This window comes from Amblyomma mixtum, chromosome 10 (genome assembly GCF_055824585.1).
Source record: "Amblyomma mixtum isolate Tamu chromosome 10, ASM5582458v1, whole genome shotgun sequence".
Taxonomy (NCBI): Eukaryota; Metazoa; Arthropoda; class Arachnida; order Ixodida; family Ixodidae; genus Amblyomma; species Amblyomma mixtum.
Genome location: NC_143021.1, coordinates 50,119,327 through 50,128,013, shown reverse-complemented (window position 1 = coordinate 50,128,013; position 8,687 = coordinate 50,119,327).

Sequence of the window (8,687 nt, the reverse complement as noted above, 5' to 3'; positions counted from 1 at the left end):
AAGACTATCCAAACAGGAAGTTGCCGCCGCTAGCAGCCGATTGCCTACGTGAGCGTGCCTTGCTCTGTTTTTGTGCATAAGTTCTGCAGTTGTTTTCGCGCTAGCTGTACAAGAAATGCTTTTCACATGTTTTTATTGTTTGCCACGTGCAGTGCCATCTCGGGCGGAACCCGCAATGATAACTCTCGCGAATGTAATTATTTTCAGTCTCGTTTACGTCTGCGCGAGTAAATTCTCCAACCTCTTCTTTCTAGCCTCTTTTTGGTACCAAAATTTCAAACCTGTTTGCGGGGATCAGTAGTTCGAACCTCCCGCGCTTTCTGACAGTCGACGCGTACCCGCTAAGCCTAGCAGCTCTGTGAACACGGAAGCAATATGAAAATTTTTGTCGTGTTCTTTCGTTAAAATTTTGTGGTTCAGGCTATTTCAGCCAAAGCGAAAGCTTCATGCGCCTTTAGTTTGATGTGAGCGTGAGCCACAGAGTAGCGAAAACGACGAATCGGTGATGAAGCGAGAGGGTCCCGCTTCGACGGGCGCCGCCATGTTGTAAAGCGGCGCTGGGGCGCACGCTAAGGCTATTTCAGCCAAAGCGAAAGCTTCATGCGCCTTTAGTTTGATGTGAGCGTGAGCCACAGAGTAGCGAAAACGACGAATCGGTGATGAAGCGAGAGGGTCCCGCTTCGACGGGCGCCGCCATGTTGTAAAGCGGCGCTGGGGCGCACGCTAAGGCTATTTCAGCCAAAGCGAAAGCTTCATGCGCCTTTAGTTTGATGTGAGCGTGAGCCACAGAGTAGCGAAAACGACGAATCGGTGATGAAGCGAGAGGGTCCCGCTTCGACGGGCGCCGCCATGTTGTAAAGCGGCGCTGGGGCGCACGCTAACTATTTCGGCCAAAGCGAAAGCTTCATGCGCCTTTAGTTTGATGTGAGCGTGAGCCACAGAGTAGCGACAACGACGAATCGGTGATGAAGCGAGAGGGTCCCGCTTCGACGGGCGCCGCCATGTTGTAAAGCGGCGCTGGGGCGCACGCTAAGGCTATTGCAGCCAAAGCGAAAGCTTCATGCGCCTTTAGTTTGATGTGAGCGTGAGCCACAGAGTAGCGACAACGATGAATCGGTGATGAAGCGAGAGGGTCCCGCTTCGACGGGCGCCGCCATGTTGTAAAGCATCGTTGTTGTAAAGCACGCTATTTTGCCGATTTAGCGTTAGCGTCGCCCGCTCACCCAAACACCCAAAGGGCGTTAGCGTTCTGCGCATGCACAGTAGCGTCCCGCTATTCCCTTATGCCGCAAAGCGACAGGGTGACCCTATACGGTTCTATACTAAAGCTCTCTATTGACACGCAAGGCGCTGGATCGGAGCTTTACACGCAAAGAATCAGCGACAACGAGGAAACAACCTTGGACCGGCTAGAACCCCGGTGTCGGGCCAACTGTCTACGGTTTCACCCATAATCTTCAAAAGATCTCCACAAGGTTGAGTGTGAAGTCTGTCTGCTGAGCACGAAAAAAAAAATCTGCCGCCAGGTGAGCCATGAAGCGGCAAAACAGTTCAGTTCATTTATTTTCAACTCGAGGTTGAAGGCCCCCAGGCGTAAAAGCTGTTCTACGACAGCTTGAAAGGTGCCTGGGGGCCAAAACGAACCGGCAGACATGATTTCTCCTCTTCTTAGCCAGGTCTGCCTTCCGGGTGTCGTTTGATTATGAATTCTGGGCAATTATTTCGACGAGTTATGATCAATTTGAGTATACTTTTTTGTCTGTTCAGATGTGCTGTAGTACCTAGCTTCTCTTTGGCAAGAAATGCTGTGCACCCTTGTTTGTGCTTTGTCGTCCTCCATCCTTTCTTTCCAACGTAGAGGTGGTGTCCTCCTCGTCCATTGTCTGTGCTCTTTTCATACTGGTCCTTAACCAACTCTCCAATCAAGGTACGCTAAGGGTATTCTTAAATAATGAAGAAATACATCTGCGAAGAGGGAGTCATAAACGGCTTTCTTATAACGTGTGGAAGAATCTACGAAGGAGGTGTGTAATTAAAAAGGTCGTGCATTGAAAATACAAGGGGGGTACTGCGCACAAAAAGACATGGACAAGAGGATAACCGAACAAGCGCAGCAACAAGCATATTTTAACGATCAGGTCCTTGTTCAGCGCAAAGGAATTTGCATTGGTTCCTGTGTGGCACCTGTACTGGCTGACATCTTCCTGTCCAGCATTGACTGTGATCTGGTGCGCTATTTTGACGATGAGACAACTCTGAAAATATTTAGGCACGTTGATGACTATTTGGTATTTCTTAAAGATCGACCTGGCGTGACGCACACTGTGACTATGGAAGAATTTTTATCGATTTTCAGACGACATGGGAAGGGTCTAACCTTTACTCACGAGTTACCGGAACATGACAAGGTACAGTTTTTAGATATTAACCTGACTTTAACAACAGATCACGTTTGCTGGATGTACTTACCACGTGCACAGAAAGACCTGTTGCCGTTCAGGTCAGCACATTCCAAGACTGTTAAACGGGTCAAAAAAAAACTGCGCTTGTTGTGTTATCTTCTTGTCCATGTCTTTTTGTGCAAAGTACCCCCCCCCCCCCCCTTGTATTTATCATGACTGACCGACTAGTCCAACAACGTACGCTCTTAAATCATGCATTGAAGCCACAGCCGCGTGGGGCCGCCTGGCTGCCGCAAGTGCAAGCGCCATTGCTCCGATGTCCCCATCCTCAGATAGAGAACAGACAGGCTTGCTTTGTAGTCAACGGTGCATGCACGATATTATGGAGCCCTATGATCAGAAGCCACACCCCTTGGCACATGGTACAGAGAGAGGCCGGGTTCTTGATGATCACAAAGTGAACCCAGGCGGGGAAAACCTGAGGGTGCCTTGCCAACGTTTCGACTAGAGGACTTGTCTTCGTCTCGGCATGGGACTCGTCACTGGCGGGCTTTAACCGGAGCCTTCACTATGAGGAGGAATGCACGGTGAGGGGAAGAGGGATTGTGAAATGGGACAGGTCAGTCTTGTCTAGGTATAATGGCTGCTAAAGATAATTAATCAGCTGACCTGCAAAACTGTGGGAAGAAAAAGGCCAACACGCAATCACGTGGGCTAGTTGGTGTGTATCAGACATATCAGGTGATAGGCAAAATAGTTGCGTTCTTGTTTGCCAGAACTTGAATATGTATCCATTCTTCGGTGGCTCGCCACGTCTGTGTTGGTTTGTTTAGTGTGTCTGATAGGCATGCGTCTTCTGGTGACCTAGGTTGGCCGTCTGTAGATAAACCTCAGTTGTTGGTCCAGCGTTTTCCTGTGTTCATCTTCTCCTACTGTTCTCGTACTTTCGCTGGTGAAGTTATGCGTGAAAAAGGCCATCTCGGCAGAAAGGAATCCAGTGGTGCGGAGAGATAGCGAGGGTGGCTTGAAAGGCTGTGTCCAGCTGCGACAGGTGGTTTGTATGACTGGCGGCTGTGAGCTGAATAGCTAGGATAAAGTAATTAAAGAGCAAGGCATAAAAATAATAAACGAAAAATAAGTAAGGAAAAAGAGATAACATGAGGCGATTCAGAGAAAACAGAGAGGAAGGAATGGTGGAGAGGTCGGCAGGCGGTAATGTGACCCAGGCATGCGACGCCACACTGGGGTAGAGGAAAACGAAGTGTAAAAGGAGATTTAGCATCCGAATGCAGAGCGATGAAGTCATAATATAGTGACATAATCGTATACTGTTTGTTTTTTTCCTGGCGAAAACTTGTGCGCTCTCCAACAAGAAACAAATATTTGGCTCGGTACTCTTTCAAACTGGCTTAGAGTAAATAAGTTAGATTTAAACATTAAAAAGACAAAATACGTTGCTTTTCGCCCTCGTAACAAGTGTATTGATGACAACACAGCAATAAAATTCCGTGATGAAGTCATCCACGGCTCCACTTGCCATAGGTTCCTTGGTGTTACGTTTGAAGAAAAATTCAACTGGGCCACTAACGTCGACAGCATGGAAACCAACATTGCAAGATCCATCGGCATTATTTATAAATTAAAGCACCTCTTACCTTCTCGACTGAAAAAACCGTTGTACTATAGCGTGCATTCACGCCTCCAATACTGTTTATCTGACGGGGGTACAACGACGAAAACTAATATCGATAGCTTGCTAACCTTACAGAAACGCATGATACGTGTCATTGAAAATGCGCCCTATAGAAGTCCTTCTGCACCTGTTTTCAAGAAGAATAGTACATTAACAATAGAAAATCTTATTAACAAAAAAACAGCCATTGTAATATTTCGAGAAATCAAGCAGAATGAAAGCGCCAGAACATACCTTCCAGAAGAACACAAATGTAATGTAAGGCACATTACGTACGACACGGGCAAGATATGTACAAAAAGCAATCTTTCATAAATCCACATTTTCTCAATCACCATCCTACCATTCTGACTATTGTAAACGAATCGTCATCTCTAAGAACATGAAACAAAAGTGAACTTGTACTCGTTATTGATTCAGATATGACTATTCACCTTGAAAGTCCAACATGTTTTCATTGTTTCTGGTATTTAGTGCATGTACCTTACATTTTAAGTGTACGTATTTACTTAATGTAGTTTGCTTACCGTGCGTTGCTTGAGAATTTTAAGTATTCGGAAAGGGGACTGACACTTTGTCGTTGCCTTTTTGTCAGCCTCCTCGACAGAGTTTCTTTGTATTTCTGTCAAATAAACATTCATTCAACTGCGTGGGGTGGTCTGGGTTATAAAGGAGACCATGCACACACTGAGTGGCTCTCATCTCGCCTAGACGACTTGTACCACATGGAGTACATGACTTCCGCATATAGCCTTGCACACAAAGCAGCACCCATTGCACACAAGTTGCAGAGGACAGCTCTGCAGACTCCCATATCCCGGCAGAAACGCGCTTGCCCCCGCATCACACAAACGTATGCACAGCACATCCGTACTGTACACCATGTAGGCGCGCACAGCGCAACACACGCAACAGTCACGGACGGTTACCTAGGCCTCTTTCACAGAAAAACCTGAGACCAGCCTTCAGGCAGTTCCTTCCAGTGTCTGAGGGTATTTTCCAAGGCCCTCCTCCTCCTCCTCGCATCAGTGCGGTGAGGGCGGGCGGAAATAATATGATGGATGGTCTCCGGATGGCTGCAGTTCAAGTAGTTCGGGCTTGCTTCCACTCCAGTCTTGTGCTTTTAGTGCACGCTGCACCAAGCCGCAGCTGATGGAGCAGAGTTCCTTAGACGTCGCACATTTCTTGGAAGTATCAAGCCGAGAGGTGCGGTCCTGCTGGTGGTTCGCATCGTTCCAGTGCAGTTGCATGCAAGCCTGCATTGAATAAGTCAGTAAGGCTGCTACGTCACACAACTCTTGAGAAGAAGACTCGGAGGGAAGCCCGATCAGCATGAGCCAGCTGAGCTTCCGCATCAGCGCTCTCATTTCCCGTTCAACGGCTGGGTATCCTCTGAAGCACGACTGTATGGCCGGGCTGGAGCTGGCAAAAGTACAGTTTGTCCGATTAGTTCCTCGCACGTGCCTGGTTTCATGTATGTTTTTATGATCTTCAATGCGGGTCTTGAGTCGCACAAACAGTCCAGTGTTTTGCGGTCCGCTAACCAATGTAGCGGATGCCTCTCGTATGTCTGCCAATTTGGTTGCCGTGGATGATGTTTTATGCATGAGCCTGGAGCGGTGGCTGAAGCCGCTGCCAGGCACAATCACCTCAGCTGCTGAAGAGGTGCTCGTCACTGATAAACATCGCTGTCTGAGGGTATGATGAAGCGCTGTGTGTGTCTTTTCTTTCTGTGTTTAAAGGAAAAAAGTTGTTCTGAGTCGCAATACGTGGAGAAGGTATATGGTAACGCCAATTGCTTAAGTCCCACAGTCGCGATGTGCGACATTTTTGGTATTCCTGGCATAGTGACACGCACGCTGGGATTTGACATGATTTATAATGGGACCTCGGCAATCTGGTGGGGCATGTAGTTTGTAGGCATCAAATCGCGCTGCGTCCCGATGGCTTTCGAATAGACTGCGTCTGGACGCGCATGACTGGTATTGGCAAGAGGATGGTGTCGACGCCTAGTCAATTGTCGCAAATGCACCCGTAGTGGCTGCTGTTTAAAACAAATACGGACTAGGCAGGCGTGGGCATAATAAAATGCGCGCCATGTTGAAGCCTTGCAGTGTAATCCCAAACACGCCCTTAAAGCACGAGCCGGAGCACTTTTCAGGGTTAGCAGGGCAGTCTGTCTTATCCCCTAAAGAAGCGGCGCACTGTATCACAGATAACCGACCACCAGCGCCTGGTAGAGATGAAGTAAAGATCGCCCAGACGAATCCAAGGATTTGCCAGCTATAAACCCTACAATGCTTGTCTGTGCAGGTCTGTCCTCAGTTTTTTTCTGAGCAAAGCGTCGTACTTCGTCTAGAGGAGGTCGAGGTCTATAACGACACCTAAAATTTATTGCGCGTTACGTATGGAATGGCTTGGCCGCACGTTGTGACAGGCCACCACGCCATCCACTTTCGTGTAAAGGGTAACATGACGCTTTTAGTTGGCGATACCTCAGGCCCCTGGCCACGCAAGTACGCAGACAAAATGTACAGTGAACACTGCAATCTCGCTCACACTTGTGGACGCATGACGCTTGCTGCCCATATGCAGATGTCGACTGCGCACGCGGATAACGAAGCTATGTTTGGTAGCTCTTTGAATAGGTCGATTAGTACAAGGTTAAATAATGTTGGACTCAGCACTCCTCCCTGAGGGACGCTGGACGTGACGGGATCATCTGCCGTGTCACCTTTATCAAGCTTCAAATCTGCAAGGGGCTGAAAATACAGAGAGGCACTCCAAATTCATAAATTTAATACTTACAACCAGCAGCGATCAACAAATTCCAGAGGAAATTTAGACTATCTGAGGGCACAATATCTAAACATGTTATGAAAAACTGTGCCCGCGCACTAACGCCCTTCTTTTTCATCCTGCTTAACAAATCACTACAGGACAATGAAGTACTTGAAGCTGGGCTTGTTGGTGCATATTCGTGAAAGACATGAGAGCGCAAAACGGCAAACGCGGACGAGTAAGGGAACAGGACGAGCGATGCTCGTCTTGTTCCCTTACTCGTTTGTGTTGCCGTCTTGCGCTCTCATGTCTTTCACAAGGAAAATGAAGTACCGTAAATCTGCAAATATAGTTCTCATTCATGTGTCATCCAGGAAACAATTAGTTATAAACTTTAAGAGGGTTAACTGCTGAGCTAGTTGGTGTTCAGACATAATAGATGACTTTTAGCGCAACGGGGACACAACACAAGAAAGACAACACGGGCGCTTACTCCGACTGTTTAATCAAGAGGCAGCATACGAAATATACAGCCCTCCCAGCGCATGCGCACGCGTACAAGGCACCCAGACACAACACCATGCATCAATCTTATCTCAGCAGGCGAGACAAATTTTTGCTCGGCTTCATATAGACAAACAGAAGTGTCACTAACACAGCTCAGATAATTTAACAAAACTTCTGTTTTGTTAAATTTCTAAAACTTCTAAAATTTCTAAAATTTCTAAAATTCTAAAATTTGTTAAACTTCTGTTTTGTTAAAAACAGCTCAGATCCGCATTTTTATATGAAAGGCTTCCAGAATTTCACGAGCCGTCTGATGTCTACCTCTTCCCAAAATCCTCACCTCGCAGAACCGTGGTTTACAATTGGTGCAAGCCCTACAGTGCTCAAAAAGTCGCTGGCCTTCATTATTTTCAATATCTCTTGCGTGTTCCCTAAGTCGGTCATTCACGCATCGTCCCGTCTGTCCAATATCGGATTTCCGCAGGTCAACGGAATTTCGTAGACAACGTTGGTGGTGCACTTCAGGAAACCCTGGCCATGCCTATTCTGGCAGCCGATCTTTTGGCTTTCGCAAGTTATGCGACGGCTGAGCTGCGCAAGCTTGCGGGGGCAGAGAATGAAATCGCTACTTTAAACCGGTTTGCCACTTTCTTCAGGCCGTGAGTGACTTTGTTGATGTAAGGTACCACTACAGGCCTCATTTCCTGCCGGTTCATTTCTGCAAGCGTCAGCCTTCGTCTTCTTCAGGAGCGTTTCCGCCACAGGGAGCAAGACCAACTCAGGGAAGCTGGCTTCAACAAGCCTGTCCAATTGATTATTAAAGCTAGCTTGCATCTCATGCACGCACGATTTCTGGAGCGAGAACTCCAAGCAGAGGGTTGCGATGCCCCTCTTCACAACCGTTGAGTGGGCAGAATTATACGTCAGGAGACCCTTTTGAGCACGACGGGAATAAGCCCAGCAAACGTGTCCATATAAAATATTTAACTGTAAATCTACAAAATCAAGCATGCCATTACTAGATAGTTAAAAAGTAAAAGCTAGCCCTTTACCGAGTTGTCTAAAATCATCTAATATACTATTCACCGTTGTCACAGTCGACAGAGTCCGCTGCTTGTTTGAAACAATTAAAAAGTCGTCCACATAACGGAACACCTTAAGGACCTTGTCACTGTTAGTATGGTTAAAACGATCGTGTAAAGAGCGATCGATAAATGATAAAAAGATGTTGCAAATATAGGGACTGTGCAAGAGCCGATGCAGATGCCTTTCTTTTGCAACTCGTCAAAAGAGATAAAGAGATA